This window comes from Tursiops truncatus, chromosome 8 (genome assembly GCF_011762595.2).
Source record: "Tursiops truncatus isolate mTurTru1 chromosome 8, mTurTru1.mat.Y, whole genome shotgun sequence".
NCBI lineage: Eukaryota > Metazoa > Chordata > Mammalia > Artiodactyla > Delphinidae > Tursiops > Tursiops truncatus.
In genome coordinates, this window is record NC_047041.1 from 22,440,202 (window position 1) to 22,462,560 (window position 22,359).

A 22,359-nucleotide genomic window follows, 5' to 3' on the forward strand; every position below is an offset into this window, starting at 1 on the left:
CCATGTACCCTGCATTGGCAGGCGGATTCTTAACCACTGTGCCACCAGGGAAGTCCCACAAGGTGATTTCTAATGAGCAGCTCAGGTTACAAATCATTGCTGCCAAAATATCACTCCGTAGATTTTTTAAGTTTAATTCTATCTATCTATCATCTATCTATCTATCTATCTATCTATCTATCTATCTATCTATGCTAATCACACAGGAGAAATGTACCTTACAATGGAGAGATCTGGATGTCATTACCTCAACCCAGTGATCAAATTTAGTATCACTGTACTTAGAGCTACCAGACATTATGTACCTTTGATGTGATGCAATACACCATCATATGATGATGCATATTAGATAGATGATGTCCTTAACTTGTAAAATTCCATGTAAAATTAAAAATTATAACTGTGCTAAGTGCTGTGAAAGAAAGGTACATGATGACAGGAGAGGGTCTAATGGGGCGAGACCTGGATGAAGAGTCAGGACTGGAGCCTCCTGGGTGACTCATGTAACAATGAGATTCATAGAATTCCTGACTCACTCCTGCTAGCTATACTAGCTCTCAGATCTCCTTTCTGCAAGTTCAAGGTGGGTTCACAGGGGAGTGGGAAGCTGGTTTTATAGACCTCATGCAAGTGCCGCACAGCCTCCTCCTCCTTCACTGCTCCTACCAAGCTAACAGAGCCTGAGAGGAGAGCTGTCTGCTCCTGCTAAAGTGCTCACTGTCCCTTGGAGGACCCTGAGACCAGACTGCCTTCTACTGACACTCAGCCACTTGCAAGCCAGCTCTTGAGTCATCATCGTAGCTGTGTCTTCCCATGGGAGTGTGACAGACCAGCTTTAGTATCAAGCAGTCCTGTATTTGAATTCTTTCTCTGCCACTTAGCAGCTCTGGGCCATCATTTAAGCTCTCTGAGCCTCAATTTTTCTCATCTGTAAAATGGGAACAATAATACCTACTTCAGTATAATTGTGTGGAAGAACTAAGATAATGAGTGCAAAGTGCTAAGGAAAAGACCTGGTGCATAATAGGTGCTCAATGAATGGTAGTCCTTCTGCTGTAGGCTCTGTTTGCCTGTCAAACTGGAGGAACGAAAGACCTGCCAGTGTCGTAGTCTGCCTTGTGCCCTCAGGATGTGGTATACATTTTTGACTCTCTCCCTATGAGTGCTTCTGCAAAGTCTGACATTGAAATTGCTTGGAAAAGAAGATAGTCTCTGTGTCTCTGTGCAGGATGCATCCTGTGATCTCCACCTGGTGTCTCAGTTCTTTCCCCAGGCCAAGCTTGTGAACCCTCAATTAGACTGAATTTCGCCCCCACTCATAAAGGGCCTCATTCTGCATCAGCTCCCTTCAGTGAACAGTCATGTATGAGCACATCCTAGCATTACTTTCAGCACTGGAGAAAGAGTGCAATGGATACATTGTTTGTGTTCACAGAGCTTACACCCGGTGGAGGTTACAGGTGATCAACTCAAAAGCAAATAAATATGTAGGATAATTCCAGATAAGTCCTACAAAGAAAATAAAACACAGCAATTGGACAGAGAGTGAAGAAAAGCAGGAAGGGTTTTCGTTAGCTATGGTCAGGGACATTTTGTTGTTGTTGAGGAGACATTTCAACTGAAGGGAGTCCCTCAAAGATCGGGGGAAAGAGCTTTCCAGATGGAGGCAACAGCTGGTGCAATGGCCAAGGCTAGAATCATCTTGGGGGGCTTGAAGGCTTGAAAGAAGGCCGGTGTGAATGGAGCTGAGTGGTGAGAAATGAGGTCAGAGAAGGAGGCAGGGGTCAGATCATGCAGGGCTGTGGTAAGGAGTTGGATTTTATTCTATTGAAATGGAAAGCCACTGGAGAACTTTCAGAGAGCTCATGCCCTAATTTTCACCTTAGAAAGATCACTCTGACTGCTGTGTGGGTAATGGACCATGTAGGAACAACAGTGGAGGTAGGCTGACCAAGGGGAAGTTATCATATAGTCTAGGAGAGATGATGGCGGTTTGGATTAAGGTTATAGCAACAAAGGCAGTGGGGACTGGTAGGATGGGTGATATGATTTAGAGCTCATCATCAGGACTTACTCATTGGTTTTGAGTGCAAGGGAAGGAGAATAATCAAGAATGACCCCAGATTCTTGGCTTAAGCAACTGGTGACTGGTGGTGCCATGTAATTAGATAGGAAAGACTGTGGGGAGAGTGGATTTTGGAAAAGAAAAAACAACTTCTTTTTTAGTCATGTTATGTTGGAAATGTTTACTGAATGACCAATTGGAAATAGCAAATAAACAACAGAAATACAAGTCTGTAACAAGAAGATCCTGGCTTCAGTCATAAATTTGAGAATCATTAGCCTATTAGATTAATGGTACTAAAGCCATGGGAAAGAATGCAGTTAGAGGAGAAAAAAATACCTGAACACGTAGTGAGATAAGGTCCACAATCGTGGCCTAGAATCCTCCTGACCCTATGGGCTCCTTATCTAGTGCTACCCTCTTCCTGGCCCAGTTCAAAGCCAGAGGCTCTGTTTTTCCCAGTCAATCCTGGTTTGGCCTTTCTCTCAACCCCAGCTGCTCTTACAATCTATCTCACTCACTTAATGGCACGTGGCCTTGCTTGGTTACTTTATCTCTTTGATCTGCTTTAGTCTTGTTGCCCCACCTGCATTGCTGCTCCTGGAGGACAGTAAACATGTCTAGTAAATCCCTGAATCATCTTCAGAATCTGGCAGAGAACTCCATGCTGACTGATGAGATACGGTTGCCTGGGAAATGCCCCATCAGGCCTGCTGGCACTGTTGTGTTTGTGACCTCCAGGTCTCCTGGCACCCTCCCTCCAGGATGGTACCTCCTGGCAGGGATAAACCATTGCTTCTACTACAGAAAATTAAATAAGCATCAGAAAGTCTCCTAGCAAGGCAGGTGGGCAAAACAAAGCACAAGGAAGTAAAATTGCCTTCTTGGTAAACAAACAAACAGAAACAAAACAATACAACATAAATAAATCCCAAACCAAACTCCATTAGAAGGGAAAAGGCCTTCAGCATCCACTCTGGGAGCCTGACCACAAGATCTATTTGTTGAATGAGTCAAGCCAATTTGAACAGTAAGTACAGTTAGTCCCGTTTATGTCTCTAGAACACTGACATTACTGAAAAGCTTGTGGCAGGATATTTTCTCTGTGCTTCTGTTTCTTGCTTGAATATTACAAGTTGCCTGCAGCTTAAAGAGCTGTTGGATTGTTAGCTGTGGCCAGAATGCCAGGTCCTCACAGCCCTTGAATCTCTGATCAGCAGCATAAAAGACAAAGAAGCTCACAGGAAGTGAGGACAGTGAGGGAGGGAGGAAAATGGAAAGAAAGTGGTGCATTGAAGCCAGGGAACACAAAGGAAACCACAGTGCAGAGGTCAGCGAGGGAGAATAAGAAAATGTTGATGAATGGAGAGGTGTCGAAACTAACAGAAACAAAGAAAAGATTATTGGAAAAGGAACAGAAAGCACAATATGAAACATGGATCAGAGAAGAGAGAATGAATGTAAAAGTAATTAGAAAAAAATAGGTGACGTGTAGATTAGTGGGAAAATTATATACTAAACTGGAAAAAATAACTCTTTTTAGGGTATAACTCGAAATACTTTAAGGCCTTTGGAATGCTTGGCTGAGAATGATGAATAACAATGCCTTTAGTGGAATTAACTTAATATGTTATTAATTAACTTTGGTAGGTATAGCACATGGTTGAATTTATTTGGAAAATCAGAAAAATTATACAATACATAATTTGTATAATTCATGAAAGTCACAAGGGAGAAATTTTTTTCTTCAATTACTATAATTAATACCAACTTACTAACATGTGTGCACTCAGGGTAAATAAGGTGAGTTTTTACTGATATTTCTACTAATAATGAGGCCAAACTATGGACCATGTGGTATTCCAAAACTAAATGTGAATAACAAAATGCAGAAAGCAAAAGGGTTTTTTTCCCTAGGCTGTTGCATTGCAGGAAGAATATTATTTTCAATTACCATTGTCACATTCACAATATTACAGGATGAAAAGTTGGAAATTATCCTATGAGAACTGTTTGTCCATTCTCTCTGGCTCTAAATGCAAATCCTAAGACCTAAAATAGTTGGGAAGATTTGACAGCAGTCAGAATGGATCTATGAAAGCTAAAATCTTTACTTACTAAATGATTACTAAGAACTCAGCCAATTTTTAGTGACAGATGAACACCCATGTATCCATTCTGCCTAAAGTAATCAATCCAGAAGGCATTAGCATCCCATGGACCGTCCACCCATGGTTCATCTGTGGCCATCTGGACTAGTGGGAGGTTTGATGTTTCCTGAGTAATTCACATCAAGAAGTGTGGGAAAACATAGGATTACTGGCAAACCAATTAGTTGTTTTGTTTCATTCAAGTATAATGTTTGGTTCTTTCTAGCACAGTGAAATTAAGAAAGGTATCAAAAAATATTAGATCTGAAATAACTCGATTAAAAAAGGGCTAAGGACTTGAATAGACATTTCTCCAAAGAAGACATACAAATAGCGAAGAGGTACATGAAAATGTGCTCAATGTCACTAATCATCAGGGAAATCAAAACCACAGTGAGCTATCATCTTACTCTTGTCTGTATGGTTATCTTCCCAAAAAACCCCAAAAGACAAGTGTTGGTGAGAATCAGGAGAAACTAGGACTCTTGTACACTATATGTAAGAATTCAGAATGATGCAGTTGCTACGGAAAATGGTGTAGAAGTTGCTCAAAAAATAAAAAATAGAACTGTCATATGATCCAGCAATCCCACATCTAGGTATTTATCAAAAAAATCTTGAAATCAGGATCTTGAAGAGACACTGATTGTTCATTGCAGTGCTATTCATAATAGCCAAAATGTGAAAACAACCTAAATGTTCATTGACAAATGAATGGATAAAGAAAATGTGGTGTATTACAAATAATCGAATACTATTCAGCCATAAAAAGAAGAAAATTCTGTAGTATGTGACAAAATGGATAAAACTTGTGGACATTATAATGAGTGAAATAAGTTAGTCACACAAAGACAAATACTGCATGATCCCAATTATATTAGGTACCTAAAATAGTCAAATTCCTGAAAGCAAAGAGTGGAATGGTGGTTGCCAGGGGCTGAGGGGAGGGGGAACTTGGGAGTTGCTAATCAAATGGACATAAGCTTTCAGTTAAGTAAGATGAATAAGTTCTAGAGATCTGATGTACAATATTGCACCTGCAGTCAACAATACTGTATTGTACACTTAAAAATTTGATAAGGAGATACATCTTATGTTAAGTGTTTTTACCATAATCAAATCAAATCAAATCAAAGGAAAACAAAAGGTGAAGATCAGTGTATTGCTACAAATTTTTAATTCATGCTCTTTTTTTTAAAATCAAGAAGTCCAAATATATTTTAGAAATAAAGACAAAACTTTATTTAAGGAGAGCAAAAAATATATTAGATCTGAGATTTATGATGGTTAGCTCCAAAGTATCTTCCCATCCTCTGACACCAATGACCTAAGTGGCTTGTTCAGTGGCCACTTTTATACCCCATGCTACACTGGTCTATTCTTGATTTCAAGGACCCTGAGAACTCATTTTAGGTGGTCATGTCAGGTTCAGTGTAGACTCTGGGTAAGTTTACTCCAAAATATGGAGAAAATTGGCCATGGCTTTAGACTTGTTTAAGTAGCCCCAAGGATCCTGGAGGAGACAGATGGTAATTGGTCTCCTGGGTGACTCATAATCTCTGGAACCAAATTGCTCCCTCAGTAGCTCTGGACCAGATTTTGGCTCAGGACCATAAAAGACCCTAGAGGGGAACTGCAGAAATGTGGGTTTCCCAGGTGCTCCTCAACAATGTTGCCCATTACCAAGGCCATTTACCAGGGGAAATAATTTGGGAAGGAAAGTTTACATCTTCCCTTCTCAGAATTTTAGGAGCAGAGCATCCATGATAGAGAAAATAATATGACTAAAAGTAAGCCCCTCAAAGTGGCCTGTCCCACTTTGGGTCAGAGACAGGCACATTAAACTACAGAGGTTAAGAGATTTGCCCAAGTTTGCAGCCAACTGGAGAAGAAGCAGTACTCTCTTCCTTCCACAAAACTGCATTCCTTATGTATGACCAGAAATATTTTATGCCCTCACAGGTCAAAAAGTGGCAAATAAGATAAAGCCCCTAAGTCCACCCCTGGACCCTTGGCAGGTGGCCACGCTCTACTGTGCTTTCCTTACAACCTATCTTTTCAGACGTGGCCTCTGCACCTTCTCGCAGGGCAGTGGGCAGTGAACGGGACGCTCCCTGTAGAGAATGACCAGCAAGGACTTTCATTGGAGCACAGGGGCGCTGTGTTTGGAATGACTCCACACTTGTCTTAACAGGCATGACCCTTCCTCCTGGGACACATTTTTCACTGTCATGTCTGCCTCATAGCTGAATCAAGGCAGTGATTCATTTGAGTTTTTCACATTCTCTCTTTCATTACTGAAAGAACCCTTGGGTCATATATAGTTTGGACCTCAGCTCCTATCATCCTTTATTTATAAAGAGGCATGAACACTCTCCCTGTTCATAGGGAGGCCTGCTTCACTGGCACCCTATTTCCTTTTGTTCACAAGGTCAGTATTTTTGTTTTGTCTTCTCTCCTCTCATAGATTATTTCTACACATCTGATAAAAAAGAAAGCTCAAAGAAGACTTTTAAGCGCCCTTGTCACTCTATGGCTTGTTAAATCTCATGTTGCCTTGTCTTTTGCCTACCTCTCTTGTGGCCTAAAGTGTTTTCTCTGGTGCATGCAATTATAGGGAGTGGATTTTGGCTCAGTATAAAGGCAAGCCAATAGCAGTTACAGCTACCTGAAAAATAAATGGGCTTCTTAGCTTTGAGGCATGTAGCCTATGTATTGGCAAAGGCCATGTGCCAGAGATAACATCAGAGAGGATTCATGTGTCAGATTAAGGATGGCTCAATAGCAGCAAACATTTGAGTATTTTTTATGCTAGGGACAAGGAAAGCACAAGTGAGACTGTCCAGCAGGGTTAGATTACAAGATCCCCCAGTTTCATTTCAACCTGAAACTATATCTAGATACATATGTTGAGACCTTTAAGAAAAGTCTTAAATGCAGCATGTTTCTTAGAATTACTGAGCCATCTTTAGAGATAATTTTTATTGAGCCTATTTATTTTTTCTAATAGAAGAATAAAATTAGGCTCCAACAGGTGAAGTATTTTTTTCCAAGATCACACCATTAGTCATGTTTGTTTAAAAAACAAAAATAGACAAGCTCCATAGATTACAGAGTAGGCAGAACACTTAAGCCATGACAGTATTCTAAATTTCCCTTCTGACTGGGTTTGGAAATTCCTACCTCTTTAGCTACTATTATAGCTGCCATTTGGCAAAGGGACAAAATTTGCCCCTCTGTAAAACACCCTGATTCATGAGAACGAGGGGAAGAAAGTGGTGGCGGTGGTGGTGTGGGTTTCTGTTAGGACCTCAGAAGCATCACTCGAAAGGAGGTAGTGAAGCAACAAGGAGGAAGGTAGTTAATTGTTTCCATGGTGTGATTTGAGGGGCTACCATGGTTACAATTCCATATATCAATGCCAGTAATCTTTCTGTAAGAACAGTTTCATTGGGCCTTGAAGGCATTTGCCATCTTAAAGAGTTCTCTATATAAAATCACAGTTAATGTATCTAACTATATCAGTTAATACTTTAGCTAACCATTAGTACTTCAAATATCTCCTATGTGCTAGGCTCATAATGTCCTTTTTTAATTCACTGGCTGAGCGATACTTGAAAGAAAGGCTCTGCAGGAAATGGAATACAAAACAGGCACTCTGAGGTGGAGTACTACCAGGGTGATTAGCTTTGGACTCAGACAGAACTAGGTTCTAATGTCAACTCTGCCATTTATTTGTACTGTGACCTTGGGAAAGTTAGGTAGCTAATATATGGAAGTCCAAGTTTCCTGATTTGTAAAATAAGGATAATAATAACATATCTGTTAGGGTTATATTTGAGAATTGGTTAAGCAATCTCTGTAAGGCACTTGCAAGAATACTAGGCATATATGAAGTATTTCATGAATGTTAATTATTTCTGCTATTATATCAGAATCAAAGAAATGGCTTGAATAGGGACAAAGAAGGCCCCAAAGAAAAGCCATGCTTACAAAAGAGGTTGCCTAAAGCCAGTTTTATCCAGGCGGTCTTATCTTGAGAGGAAAAATTGTGCGTCAGAAAAAGTCAAGAAAAGCAGTCCTGTGAACCATATTGCAAGAGGTCTTTTCCCCTTCGCGAGAGCCCTTGGAGGACGGTGAGTATATGTTGTTTGTGTTTGCATGGCAGCTAGGGTTTGAGTATGCCTCTCAGTCTAATTTTTTCCTCCTCATCCCAACCTTCCTGCACTCTACACTCCAGGTATTTGGAATTTCTAATCTCCAGATAATTACACATGCTGTTTCTTCTGCCTGGAAAACATCCCACTGGATTGGCTTTGTTAATTCTGGTTTGAATGTCAGGTCTCAGCTTAGATGTAACTTCCCTGGGGAAGCCTCCCTTCCCCATTAGGCTGAGCTGAGTGCCTCTCTGTGTTTTTTCCCACAGCACCCTGCCAGATAAGTTATTGCATTTATTGTAATCAGTTGATTATGCTTGTTTTTCCCACTAGGTTGTAAATTCAGTGAAAGCAGGTACTATTCACCATGCATAGTACCCCTAGCCTCTAGCATGATAACTGGTAGTTAAGAGGAACACAATAAATACTTATTAAATAAGTGAATGAATGAATGAATTATATGCTGAAGTTTGAGGAAGGGGAAGTTACGTTGGATTTATTCTGGCATTTCTACCTTATATGTTAATTTTGATTTGAAAATGCCCTTGTTAGGATAATATCATTATCGTTCCCCTTTTCCCTTGTAGAAACTGTCCACAGATTATTTAAGTGTCAAAATACTGGAAGGCTTTTCATAAAGTTACAAAATAATGGAGGTACAGATCATCGCTGCTTAGTTAACCTATAGTTGACCAGGATCTTGATGTTTTATCAGATAAAGAAGAATGTATATCTGTTCAGTTAGTAGTGATGTCTTCCAAATCGTTAAAAAAAAAAAAAAACCCAAAACCCACAGCATTAAATCACTGTGAAAGGAAAACAAATTTGGGTTTCTTCTCAGCTGGAATCTTTTTGTGCTATTTTGGTTACAAAATACTCTCAATCACTTTCCCCTACGCTTGGGACTTTTCCAATTTAGCACATGACTTTGTCTTAATCGGTGGTTAATGTAGGGTGACCGTACATTTATCATTCAAACCCAGGTAGTTTTGAGTTCCATACTGAGCCCCAGGCCTGGGCACAGTTCCTCTTTGTGTTGTGTGTTCAACAAATGAAAGGGGAATTACAAACAACTTTCTCTAGAGAGGGATTGGGAAGGTACACCTATTAGTGTGTAGTTTAAGATGCACATGGAGTTAAAAACCTTAGTTCAGTTGCTGGGCAACAGAGCTTTGAAATGGAAGAAAAACAACGTGTGATAGTGTGGGTTTTGTCTTTACACTAAAAAGTAATTTATTTTGAAATGATTTCAAACTTAAACAGAAAACTTGCAAGTCAAGCACAAAGAACTCCAAGATCTGCCTCACCTAGATTCCCTAACTGTTAATATTTCGTTGCATTGGCCCCATCTCTGTCGCTCTGTTTGTCTCTCTCAGTCGTGTGATTTGGAAAAAGAAGAGGAAAGTCCATTCTTCTTATTAAATTTATGGGAGCAGTACCAGCAGGAAGACTTGGGAAACAACCAAACAAGAAAGGCTAGAAACTGGAGAAAAAAAGTATTTTTGGAGGCAACCTCCATATGCTGAGAACTGTGCTAATTGATTTGGGAACATTGCCTCTTTAAATCCGTGGTACAACCTCTGAAGTGGGTATTATTCCCACCTTACAGAGAGAAAACTTGCGCTCAGAAAAGGTAAGCAGCTTGCCAGGTTGCCACAGTCTAGGAAAATGGCTGTGCCTGAGTATACAATTTTAAAGATTTTAGAGCACACTTTTTCATTCTAAAAAGAGTATTCAATTGAGAATAAAAAACAGCCTGCCTCTAAAGCTGTGTGGTCTTGGGCAAGCCACTTCAATTCATAGAAATTCAGCTTTCTAATTGTTGCAAGGCAAGATGAAATTAATCTTAAAATGCCTTCCAGCTCTAAACTCTTTGAATAATTTAATAAGTGAAATATTTCTGCTGGCTCACTGACAAAAGTATATTGAACATATTGTTCCCCATAAGAATAGGAGGGATGGGACTTAGAGCATATTTAATTCTGTAGCAAAATAGTGATTTCCCCGTCTATGCTGGGTTGTCTATAATTTAGCCTCCTTAAAGCATCTGTGAATCTGACTTTTGACTGCTTTTTCCCCTACTCTGGTCACTTTGCTTGGAGTTTCAGGTGTTGGGATAATTCTGAAGGATAGGAGTTTAGTGCCTCTGATGGATGAATTGAAGGAATGAATTAAAGGACTCTGTTTTTGTTCATGAGGTTGGTTTTGAACTCACTGTTGGTAGCTTAGAGGCCATCCTATCTGGGTACAAGTTTCCTTAGATAGTCCATTACATTCTCAGACAGTTCTAAATATTTTTAAAAACACCTTCTTTTAAAATATTTGTGCTTCAGAAACTGGAGTATGCATACCCATAGAGTTAGGCATTGATGTTCCAAGAGGCTCCCAAACAAGCCATAATATAAATACAGGACAATGTTTCAAATTAAGTTGTTGGTAGTCAGAAAAACATTTTTTAAATGCTGATGTCTTATTTTTAACATAACAGATGAGTCCCATGAGTTTTTAACATAAAAGCTGAGAACCCCTAACAATCTTACCATTGGCATGGATTCTTTCACCTTGACCCCTGTGATCTGGAGGTAAGCATTCTCTTTTTTCTGTCATTAAAGGTACTGGAGTTCAAAGGTTGGAGATGCAATTGATATTTAAGGTGTATGACATAGTGCCTAGTATATAGTATATGCCAAAAAATAGCCATTTTTGTTAATATCATTATATCAAGCTCAATTCTCTTTTAACATAATTTCCTAATCCCAGCTTCAAGGTCTTCCTTATTGTTTCATTTCTTTACAATGGGAATTACTTCAGCAGTTGACTCCTAGTGAAAACAGACCCAACTTCCTTTCACTTTTCACTTTTCCTTGATTCTGAATGCTGTTTGTTCCAAAACTAATCCTTGTAAAGATAGTGACTCTAAGATCATCAACACATGACAAATATGTTATGACAGCTAACCTATCCCTCCTGAAACCTTTTTCTCTTGACTAATATTCCTAGTTCCTTTAACATTTCTTCATATGATTTTTGTTATATGGTTTTATCAGGATGGTTCTCTTGCCACCCTGATCCTCCCCCCTTAAAATATACTCTGGTTTAACTGTATCTCTCTCAAAGAACTGATCCAGTTGTACTAAGAGAATTCTCCTTATTCATGTTTTATGCCTTCCACTGAAGACTGATTAGCTTTAAGAGAGACAGTTAGAAATCATCTCCATCTTACTGAATTTGTTCACCAGTACTAATTGGGAAGTGTGACATAAGCTATTAAACAGTTAAAGTTATTTGGCTGTTCAACATTCTTTCCCTTTTTCCCTCCCTCTTTCTTCCTTCCTTCCTCCCTCCCTCCCTCCCTTCCTTCCTTTCTCTCTCTCTTTCTTTCTTTCCCTCCCTCCTCCCTCTCTTTCTTTCTTTCTTTCTTTCTTTCTTTCTTTCTTTCTTTCTTTCTTTCTTTCTTTCTTTCTTTCTTTCTTTCTTTCCTTTTGCTTTCTGACCTGACTTCCTTTTTAGGAATTATCTCTTCCCCAGTGGATATTGTCTGTTGATATTGTAATCAGGAATCCTGTTTAGTCCTCCTCAAGGACTGGGTACTGATGCAAGCTGTTATAACAGTCAAATCTGCTGTTATCTCCCTGGAATTCTGAATTTAAATTGAATTTTGAACAGGAGGACAATGATTTTGAAAGTAGTTGGATTTCTATCCCACTCTAGCCAAGCTCCTTGATCATACTGTTTTTGTATGTGGTTTCATTGTTGCAATTCCTGCTTTCTAGCCTTCCATTCTTTCTGTAAACCTCCTAATACATGTCTTTGGCTTAAGCTAGCAGAGTTGCTATCTATTGCTTACAATTAAAGAACCCTAACCAATACTACCATTGTACATGGTGATGGGCCTGTCTACTGTGTAAATACAATATCTTTCCCTAAAGATTTCTTTAATACTTATTCATACAGTTTAAAAAATTCTGAGTAATCTCCTGCCTTTTAAGTTTTGCCATAATGTGCTGTCTATCTTTATTTCCAGGAGGCTGAATCCATGCTAGAGAAATCTGAATGTGTTTCCATCTTCTCCTTCCCACAACATTTTTCTGTAATTTTTACTAGAAAGTTAATTAATAAAGCATCTAATTTAGACTGAACATAAAAGATTAGTGACCTTTTGAAGAGGCAGAATGTCTGCCTTTTAATGGGAAGAAGCCAGCTCAGTTGTGGAGTTGTAGGGCAAGTGTTGTAACGCTGGGGGGTGTAGGAAGCGTTTGTATCTGCCCAAATGTCAGTGTTCTGCAATTGTCAGGTTTCATCCTCTTATTGGTTTCATCCTCTTATTTGAAATGACAAAAGGAAAGCAGGTGTACTAGCATAACATTAAAATCAATACTCGAGTGAGGATGAAAGCTTTGTCATCAGAGCAGACAAGCCACGTGAGGCCACTGCTTTAGCGCTGCAGTGAGACAGTGGCAGGCCAACTTCCTCCTCTGCCTTGGCACCTCGGCACACTGTGAGCCAGACAGCCTTCTGCGCTCATCATCTCCAGGGCAGATTTTTGTTACTGATGTTCATGAAACATCAGTAACATCATTCTTCCTTCCTGGTGAGATCTCATCTGGATATTTCACAGGGAAAACCAGATGTTTCCTCTGGGAAGTAGATGCTGAGATGGATTTAGTAGTTCAAGAAGTTTATTGGGAGTAACACCTGTGAAAGGAATGGGATGAGGAACCAGATTGAGCAGAGAGGGCCTTGGGCCACTGTGCAGATCTGACAGGGAGCTCCAGAGCAGAGACTGCCTGTTCCAGGGGCCACTTTGGGCAGAAGCAGCCAGGCCCTGGTGTCCTCACCTTGTGGTCATTTGTGGAGGACTGCCCAGGAAGAGTATGGATCCTGAAACAGCGGAGCCTGCGACTGCTGAGCTCCTTGTAACTGAAGGGAGATCTGGGCAGTGCACTCCCATGGCTGTCACACTGTCCCTCTGAACTGTGTCCTAAATTCATTCATGGCATAATTGTTCAGTACATGGACTCTGGAGCCAGATAGTCTAGGATTGAATCCCAGTTCCAACACTCGCTCCTATGTGACCTTAGGAAAAATTTTAAACCTCTCTGTGCCTCATACGCCTCATCTTTAAAGTGGAGACAGAATCAGTAATAAACTTATAGAATTATTGTAAAGCACTTACACAATATATTAATATTATTATCTTCTAATATATTATTAATATATTATACTAATATACTCAAATTCTTGACACAGTGTATATTGCATATGAGTATTTAAGTGTAAAATGCTTGTACAGTATATTTTTGCTATTATTTATTTATTCACTGAATATCAGCTGTGTGCCAATCCCCACTGACCTACCTTGTTGGAGCATTCAGATGACCTTCTCTGAATCAGCTTAGTTGACTATCATTTACCTTTTATTGAAAGCACATCTGAAGACTTGGGAGACTCAGCAGTGACAGTTCTTGGATCAAGACTTAGCTCATATCTTTTGTGCAGACTTCGTTGTTCCTGGTTTTCATTATTTTTTAAAAGATTATTTTATTTTATTTTTCCTTAAGAAATTAGCTTTGAACAGATACACCAGAAATACATCCACACGTGGAACAACTCCTACAGAACACCTACGGAACTCTGGCAGAAGAACTCAGACCTCCAAAAAGGCAAGAAACCCGCCACGTACCTGGTTAGGGCAAAAGAAAAAAATAAACAGAGACCAAAGGATAGGGACGGGTCCTGCAACAGCGGGAGGGAGCTGTGAAGGAGGAAAAGTGTCCACACACTAGGAAGCCCCTTCGCGGGCAGAGACTGCGGGTGGCGGAGTGGGGGAGCTTCGAAGCCGAGGAGGAGAGCACAGCAACAGGGGTGCGGAGGGCAAAACGGAAAGATTCCAGCACAGAGGATCAGGGCCGACCGGCACTCACCAGCCGAGAGACATGTCTGCTCACCCGCCGGGGTGGGCGGGGCTGGGAGCTGAGGCTCCGGCTTCAATCTGAGCGCTGGGAGAGGACTGGGGTTGGCGGCGTGAACACAGCCTGCAGGGCGTTAGTGCACCGCGGGTAGCCAGGAGGGAGTCCAGGGAAAAGTCTGGACCTGCCGAAGAGGCAAGAGACTTTTTCTTCCCTCTTTATTTCCTGGTGTGCTAGGAGAGGGGATTAAGAATGCTGCTTAAAGGAGCTCCAAAGACGGGCGCGAGCCGCGGCTAAAAGTGCGGACCGCAGAGACAGACAAGAGACGCTAAGGCCGCTGCTACCGCCACCAAGAAGCCTGTGTGCGAACACAGGTCACTATCCACACCCCCCTTCCGGGGAGCCTGTGCAGCCCGCCACTGCCAGGGTCCCGGGATCCAGGGACAACTCCCCCGGGAGAACGCACGGCGCGCCTGAGGCTGGCAACGTCACGCAGGGCTCTGCCGCCGCAGGCCCGCCCCGCACTCCGTGATGCTCCCTACCCTCGGCCTGAGTGAGCCAGAGCCACCGAATCAGCGGCCCCTTTAACCCCGTCCTGTCTGAGCAAAGAACAGAAGCCCTCCGGCGACCTACACGCACAGGCGGGGCCAAATCCAAAGCTGAGCCCCTGGGAGCTGTGAGAACAAAGAAGAGAAAGGGAAATCTCTCCCAGCAGCCTCAGAAGCAGTGGATTTAAGCTCCACAATCAACTTGATGTACCCTGCATCTGTGGAATACATGAATAGACAACGAATCATCCCAAATTAAGGAGCCGTGTGGATGAAAGGCTCTTGGTGCTGCAGCCAGGAGTTAGTGCTGTGCCTCTGAGGTGGGAGAGCCAACTTCAGGATACTGGTCCACAAGAGGCCTCCCAGCTGTACATAATATCAAACGGCGAAAATCTCCCAGAGATCTCCATCTCAACGCCAGCACCCAGCTTCACTCAACGACCAGCAAGCTACAGTGCTGGACATCCTATGCCAAACAACTAGCAAGACAGGAACACAACCCCACCCATTAGCAGAGAGGCTGCCCAAAATCATAATAAGTCCACAGATACCCCAAAACACACCACCAGACGTGGACCTGCCTACCAGAAAGACAAGATCCAGCCTCATCCACCAGAACACAGGCACTAGTACCCTCCACCAGGAAGCCTACACAACCCACTGAACCAACCTTAGCCACTGGGGACAGACACTAAAAACAACAGGAACTACGCACCTTCAGCCAGCAAAAAGGAGACCCCAAACACAGTAAGATAAGCAAAATGAAAAGACAGAAAAACACACAACAGATGAAGGAGCAAGATAAAAACCCACCAGACCTAACAAATGAAGAGGAAATAGGCAGTGTACCTGAAAAAGAATTCAGAATAATGATAGTAAAGATGATCCAAAATCTTGGAAATAAAATAGACAAAATGCAAGAAACATTTAACAAGGACCTAGAAAAACTAAAGATGAAACAAACAATGATGAACAACACAATAAATGAAATGAAAAATACTCTAGATGGGATCAATAGCAGAATAACTGAGGCAGAAGAACGGATAAGTGACCTGGAAGATAAAATAGTGGAAATAACTACTGCAGAGCAGAATAAAGAAAAAAGAATGAAAACAACTGAGGACAGTCTCAGAGACCTCTGGGACAACATTAAACACACCAACATTCGAATTATAGGGGTTCCAGAAGAAGAAGAGAAAAAGAAAGGGACTGAGAAAATATTTGAAGAGATTATAGTTGAAAACTTCCCTAATATGGGAAAGGAAATAGTTAATCAAGTCCAGGAAGCACAGAGAGTCCCATACAGGTTAAATCCAAGGAGAAATACGCCAAGACACATATTAATCAAACTGTCAAAAATTAAATACAAAGAAAGCATATTAAAAGCAGCAAGGGAAAACCAACAAATAACACACAAGGGAATCCCCATAAGGTTAACAGCTGATCTTTCAGCAGAAACTCTGCAAGCCAGAAGGGAGTGGCAGGACATACTGAAAGTGATGAAGGAGAAAAACCTGCAACCAAGATTACTCTACCCAGCAAGGATCTCAGATTTGATGGAGAAATTAAAACCTTTACAGACAAGCAAAAGCTGAAAGAGTTCAGCACCACCAAACCAGCTCTACAACAACTGCTAAAGGAACTTCTCTAGGCAAGAAACACAAAAGAAGGAAAAAACCTACAATAACGAACCCAAAACAATTAAGAAAATGGGAATGGGAACATACATATCGATAATTACCTTAAATGTAAATGGACTAAATGCTCCCACCAAAAGACACAGATTGGCTGAATGGATACAAAAACAAGATGCATATATTTGCTGTCTACAAGAGACCCACTTCAGACCTAGAGACACATACAGACTGAAAGTACGGGGATGGAAAAAGGTATTTCATGCAAATGGAAACCAAAAGAAAGCTGGAGTAGCAATTCTCATATCAGACAAAATAGACTTTAAAATAAATACTATTAGAAGAGACAAAGAAGGACACTATATAATGTTCAAGGAATCGATCCAAGAAGAAGATATAACAATTGTAAATATTTATGCACCCAACATAGGTGCACCTCAATACATAAGGCAAATACTAACAGCCATAAAAGGGGAAATCGACAGTAACACATTCATAGTAGGGGACTTTAACTCCCCACTTTCACCCATGGACAGATCTTCCAAAATGAAAATAAATAAGGAAACACAAGCTTTAAATGATACATTAAACAAGATGGACTTAATTGATATTTACAGGACATTCCATCCAAAAACAACAGAATACACATTTTTCTCAAAGGCTCATGGAACATTCTCCAGGATAGATCAGATCATATCTTGGGTCACAAATCAGGCCTCGGTAAATTTAAGAAAATTGAAATTGTATCAAGTATCTTTTCCAACCACAATGGTATGAGACTAGATATCAATTACAGGAAAAGATCAGTAAAAAATACAAACACATGGAGGCTAAACAATACACTACTTAATAACGAAGTGATCACTGAAGAAATCAAAGAGAAAATCAAAAAATACCTAGAAACAAATGACAATGGAGACACGACGACTCAGAATCTATGGGATGCAGCAAAAGCAGCTCTAAGAGGGAAGTTTATAACAATACAATCCTACCTTAAGAAACAGGAAACATCTTGAATAAACAACCTAACCTTGCACCTAAAACAATTAGAGAAAGAAGAACAAAAATCCCCAAAGTTAGCAGAAGAAAAGAAATCATAAAAATCAGATCAGAAATAAATGAAAAAGAAATGAAGGAAATGATAGCAAAGATCAATAAAACTAAAAACTGGTTCTTTGAAAGGATAAACAAAATTGATAAACCATTAGCCAGACTCATCAAGAAAAAAAGGGAGAAGACTGAAATCAATAGAATTAGAAATGAAAAAGGAGAAGTAATAACTGACACTGCAGAAATACAAAAGATCATGAGAGATTACTACAAGCAACTCTATGCCAATAAAAAGGACAACCTGGAAGAAATGGACAAATTCTTAGAAAAGCACAACCTGCCAAGACTGAATCAGGAAGAAATAGAAAATATGAACTGGCCAATCACAAGCACTGAAATTGAAACTGTGATTAAAAATCTTCCAACAAGCAAAAGCCCAGGACCAGATGGCTTCACAGACGAATTCTATCAAACATTTAGAGAAGAGCTATCACCTATCCTTCTCAAACTCTTCCAAAATATAGCAGAAGGAGGAACACTCCCCAACTCATTCTACGAGGCCACCATCACCCTGATACCAAAACCAGACAAGGATGTCACAAAGAAAGAAAACTACAGGCCAATATCACTGATGAACATAGATGCAAAAATCCTCAACAAAATACTAGCAAACAGAATCCAACAGCACATTAAATGGATCATACACCATGATCAAGTGGGGTTTATTCCAGGAATGCAAGGATTCTTCAATATATGCAAATCAATCAATGTGATACACCATATTAACAAATTGAAGGAGAAAAACCATATGATCATTTCAATAGATGCAGAGAAAGCTTTTGACAAAATTCAACACCCATTTATGATAAAAACCCTGCAGAAAGTAGGCAAAGAGGGAACTTTCCTCAACATAATAAAGGCCATATATGACAAGCCCACAACCAACATCGTCCTGAATGGTGAAAAACTGAAAGCATTTCCACTAAGATCAGGAACAAGACAAGGTTGCCCACTCTCACCACTCTTATTCAATATTGTTTTGGAAGTTTTAGCCACAGCAATCAGAGAAGAAAAGGAAATAAAAGGAATCCAAATCAGAAAAGAAGAAGTAAAGCTGTCACTCTTTGCAGATGACATGATACTATACATTGAGAATCCTAAAGATGCTACCAGAAAACTACTAGAGCTAATCAATGAATTTGGTAAAGTAACAGGATACAAAATTAATGCACAGAAATCTCTGGCATTCCTGTACACTAAGGATGAAAAATCTGAAAGTGAAATCAAGAAAACACTCCCATTTACCATTGAAACAAAAAGAATAAAATATCTAGGAATAAACCTACCTAAGGAGACAAAAGACCTGTATGCAGAAAATTATAAGACATTGATGAAAGAAATTAAAGATGATACAAATAGATGAGAGATATGCCATGTTCTTGGATTGGAAGAATCAACATTGTGAAAATGACTCTACTACCCAAAGCAATCTAAAGATTCAATGCAATCCCTATTAAACTACCACTGGCATTTTTCACAGAACTAGAACAAAAAATTTCACAATTTGTATGGAAACACAAAAGACCCCGAATAGCCAAAGCAATCTTGAGAATGAAAAACGGAGCTGGAGAAATCAGGCTTCCTGACTTCAGACTATACTACAAAGCTACAGTAATCAAGACAGTATGGTACTGGCACAAAAACAGAAATATAGATCAATGGACAGGATAGAAAGCCCAGTGATAAACCCACGCACATATGGTCACCTTATCTTTGATAAAGGAGGCAGGAATGTACAGTGGAGAAAGGACAGCCTCTTCAATAAGTGGTGCTGGGAAAACTGGACAGGTACATGTAAAAGTATGAGATTAGATCACTCTCTAACACCATACACAAAAATAAGCTCAAAACGGGTTAAAGACCTAAATGTAAGACCAGAAACTATCAAACTCTTAGAGGAAAACATAGGCAGGACACTCTATGACATAACTCACAGCAAGGTCCTTTTTGACCCACCTCCTAGAGAAATGGAAATGAAAACAAAAATAAACAAATGGGACCTAATGAAACTTAAAAGCTTTTGTGCAGCAAAGGAAACCATAAACAAGACCAAAAGACAACCCTCAGAATGGGAGAAAATATTTGCAAATGAAGCAACTGACAAAGGATTAATCTCCAAAATTTATAAGTAGCTCATGCAGCTTAATAACAAAAAAACAAACAACCCAATCCAAAAATGGGCAGAAGACCTAAATAGACATTTCTCCAAAGAAGATATACAGACTGCCAACAAACACATGAAAGAATGCTCAACATCACTAATCATTAGAGAAATGCAAATCAAAACTACAATGAGATATAATCTCACACCAGTCAGAATGGCCATCATCAAAAAATCTAGAAACAATAAATGCTGGAGAGGGTGTGGAGAAAAGGGAACCCTCTAACACTGTTGGTGGGAATGTAAATTGATACAGCCACTGTGGAGAACAGTATGGAGATTCCTTAAAAAACTACAAATAGAACTACCATATGACCCAGCAATCCCACTACTGGGCATATACCCTAAGAAAACCATAATTCAAAAAGAGTCATGTACCAAAATGTTCATTGCAGCTCTATTTACAATAGCCCAGAGATGGAAACAACCTAAGTGTCCATCATCAGAGAATGGATAAAGAAGATGTGGCACATATATACAATGGAATATTACTCAGCCATAAAAAGAAACGAAATTGAGCTATTTGTAAAGAGGTGGATAGACCTAGAGTCTGTCATACAGAGTGAAGTAAGTCAGAAAGAGAGAGACAAATACCGTATGCTAACACATATATATGGAATTTAAGGAAAAAAAATGTCATGAAAAACCTAGGGGTGAAACAGGAATAAAGACACAGACTTACTAGAGAATGGACTTGAGGCCAAGGGGGGGGGGGGTGAAGGGTAAACTGTGACAAAGCGAGAGAGAGGCATGAACATATATACACTACCAAACGTAAGGTAGATATCTAGTGGGAAGCAGCCGCATAGCACAGGGAGATCAGCTCGGTGATTTGTGACCGCCTGGAGGGGTGGGATAGGGAGGGTGGGAGGGAGGGAGACGCAAGTGGGAAGAGATATGGGAACATATGTATATATATATAACTGATTTATTTTGTTGTGAAGCTGAAACTAACATACCATTATAAAGCAATTATACTCCAATAAAGATGTTAAAATGAAAAAAAAAAGAGAAAAAGAAATTAGCTTTGGCCCATTGGCTAATTGTAATGTGGCAGCATTTCAGCTTTAAATGTCAAGCTTCCTCTTACTTGTCTGTTGAGATGGAACAAGGAACACGCTTTCCAAACAGTCACAGCAGTGTGAGGAAACAGGACCACTGGAGGCACTTTCAGGAGCTATGGAGATGGTACTTCCTTAAAAGAAGTCCCCTAAATGCTCTCAGGGAGATCATTTTGTTTATTCAGCAAACACTAAAGATGCAGTACTTTGAGGTCCCAGTTACTCTAAGTGCTTTAAAGTATCAATTAATTTAATCCTTCCCACTACTCTATGATGTAAATTCTCAATTTAAGTACCATCAATACACCCGTTTTATAGCTATGGCAATTGAAGTTATATGACTTGCCCAAGATGAAAGTCTAATGAGAAGCAGAGTTAGACTTTGAACCCAGGTAGAATTTGTGTCTTCAGCGTTTGTGCTCTTAACCACCAGATGTCCTGTCGCCTGAGTAAGGGCTCATCTTAAAATGCATTCTTTGCTTCTATCACCTGATTGTGAGGACTCTTAGGAGCATAAATCTCTGAAAGGAAGGTCCTAATTTAGTCTGGGGTTGAGGATCTGTCTTGCTTTTAAGAGGAGCTCTTAAATTGTGTGGTTTTGAGTTTATGTTACCCTGGGGACTTTTAATTTGGAACTTTACGGTGGAGCTCCCTGAACTCTTCGTTGCTCCTTGGATTCAATGTGCCATTCACCTGGTAAAACACGTAGGACAAGTTCCCAGGCCTACGCCACATCTGAGGGCAATAAAGTGGATCACTAGTTGACAAAGTTGACATGTCTCTAAGAGTGATGGAAGATTTTGGATTTAGAAACATCACTTTGCCTTAGGTTTATTATTATTATTATTATTTTTTTTTTTTTTTGCGGTATGCGGGCCTCTCACTGTTGTGGCCTCTCCCGTTGCGGAGCACAGGCTCCGGACTCACAGGCTCAGCGGCCATGGCTCACGGGCCCAGCCGCTCCGTGGCATGTGAGATCTTCCCGGACTGGGGCACGAACCCGCGTCCCCTGCATCGGCAGGCGGACTCTCAACCACTGCGCCACCAGGGAAGCCCTATTATTACTTTAAATTTTGTGTTCAAAACAACTTTTTTTTTCTGGCTTTAACTCCAATTATTTTGGTGTGTGCATTTGTGTATGAGTTTCCTGGGTTTTACCTTTCATACACAGATGGAATAATCCAGCAAATGACAATATAGCAGAATAACAGCATTAGATTTTCATATCAGGTTGTCATGATTTTTTAGCAGAATTTCAGAAAGCAAAACCCTATTCTAAAAAGAAGAAAAAGAAGGAAGATATAGAACCCTACAAAGAGAGAAGACTCATGATCAACTAAATTTCACTCAATACTACTGAACTGGGTGTTAGACAATCTGAATTCCAACTCCAGCTTTTCCATAAATTCAGTATAAAACCTGGGGCAAGAAAATAGTTACTTTTTCTGAGCCTTAGTCACTAGTGACTGCTATGATAATTCCAGCCTCAATAATCCATAAAGTTTTGCAGAAAGAAAGGTTAATGACAGCATTCTGGAGGGGAAAAAAATAAAGCAGTATTTAT